At 44.0% G+C, this 1,999-nt stretch overlaps 1 pseudogene; it reads left to right on the top strand.

Moving 5' to 3' along the window:
* The first annotated feature begins 662 nt into the window (after positions 1-662).
* LOC149173669 (WAT1-related protein At5g07050 pseudogene) lies at positions 663-1,349 on the top strand (annotated as a pseudogene).
* The last annotated feature ends 650 nt before the right edge of the window (positions 1,350-1,999 follow it).

The raw sequence follows: 1,999 nt of genomic DNA, 5'->3' as shown, positions 1-1,999 counted from the left end.
GAAAACAAGTTCTGGTCTTGTGAAAATTCAGCAGTAGCAGCTTGAATGTGCAGATTTGAACGTGGAAACAAATGCCTGGAGCTTAGATCTGGCCAGAGGACACCTGCACAAGAAAAAAACAACCAAAAAATCAGCAGCCAAGCCACATGCAATCACAAAAACAAATGCATGCAGCAAATGAAAGATCTCAGCACTTCACAGCAACCACACACGACTTGCAGGTACGTGACTAAACTCGTTCCTCTATTTGCATGAATGTAATTCGTAAACAGCATGAGAAATGAGATGGTTGGGATTAAAAAATCGGTGGCCAGCTAACTGGCCACCCTCGTCCAGTTCGAACAACGCTCGGTGGGTGAAATCAACACGTGTGCTCAGCCATCTCAAGAAGAAAATTGAAAGCAGGTAGTGGTGGTTGTTTAAAATCCAACGTAATTGATGGAAGTGAATACAGGCAGAGAACTATAGTTCATAATTACACTACAGTGAGGACCAATGGTTTGCATGGGGCCAACGTGCACTTAGCCAGCTCACCCTCCATCAGTGGAAGCCTCCATAAACAGCCAATCGAACTCATCCTTGAAATGCTCTCACCATTCGCTGATTAATTTGCATTTGCAACATTCTTAGCTGAGATTGCAGTTCAACTCTGCCTGGCCGGCATGGATATCATTACCAGAGTTGCTCTGGATGAAGGAATGAGTCATTTTGTTTTCGTAGCTTACACCCTGGCTGTTGCTACAGTAGTTATTTCTCCTTTTGTTTTTTTCTTGAAAGAAACCAACGCCCTGCAAAGACCTGTGCCATCTTCTGGCAGATCTTTGTGCTTGCACTGGCTGGGTAAGACCACTCTATTTCAGAATTTCTACTTTGCTGGCCTAGATTACACCTCCGCTACATTTTCTTCTGCAACGTCAAACCTGGTTCCTGTTGTCACATTTGGGATGGCCACAGCTTTTAGACTGGAGAAAGTTGATATCAGGAGTAGATATGGCCAAGCCAAAGTTGTAGGAACCATTATATGTGTGGGTGGTGCAATGACTATGACCTTCTACAAGGGCCCTGTTCTCATTAGGCTCAATAGGGTTCTTCATAACACATGGCTGCTTGGAGCACTGATGCTGTTTGCCGGCTGTTTATTTTGGTCTGGATGGCTTACCTTTCAGGCTCCAGTTGTTAAGAAATATCCAGCAGAAATTTCATTAACAGCTCTCACGATGCTGCAAGGAACTCTACAGTGCACTGTGGTGGCTTTAATTTCTGAGCCAAAGGCCTCTACTTGGAGGCTAAAGTGGGACATTCAGCTTCTCAGCATCATATACTCTGTGAGCACCGCATCTTCGTTTTAATAATGTGCAGAAATTCTTAACATCGTCATTGATCATATTGGCCCATAATATGCAGGGAGTATGTTATAGACATTTTTGTGCCTTACAGCATGGAGCATGAAATGTCAATAATCTAAGGGATCCAAAGTCCCTAAACATGTTGTTCTTACCCTTAGAGGAACAAGGTCAGCAAACCACAGCACTGCAAATCAGTTCTCCACTAAAAAACACTCAAAAACAGGGCAATTTTGGATCATGTCAACTGCTCCACTGAGCACCTGCGCTGAATGTCAAAAGCTCTATGGTGTACCTGCGCTGCATAGCAAGTGCAACAAAGGCTACCTGTGCTGGGCATACTTTGACATGTGGAGGAATCTTTTCTCAATGTGCCAGTGCCCAGGAAGCTTCCAAATTGAAACTTGGATCAGAAGATTCGCCTAATGATGAGTTAAGAGGTTCTAAAACTCCAAGTGGAAGGTAGAAACTCCGAGTGGACTCAAGGACTGAAGAACAACTGGGGTTGAAGAGGACAACAAGTCACACATCCAGCTGACTTATCTTCACTCCAAAACTCTATATAAGGATCTCATCCCATGGGATCTGGAGGCCGGAATTTAGTGCAAAGAATTGTTGTTGGTTTACAGTTGTGAGCATTGGGTGATTGCTTGAGG

The sequence above is a fragment of the Pinus tabuliformis genome, chromosome 4_2 (genome assembly GCF_031772625.1).
Source record: "Pinus tabuliformis cultivar Carrire ecotype Pingquan chromosome 4_2, CPIR1, whole genome shotgun sequence".
Lineage (NCBI taxonomy): Eukaryota > Viridiplantae > Streptophyta > Pinopsida > Pinales > Pinaceae > Pinus > Pinus tabuliformis.
This window is presented reverse-complemented; position numbering and strand designations above follow the sequence as displayed.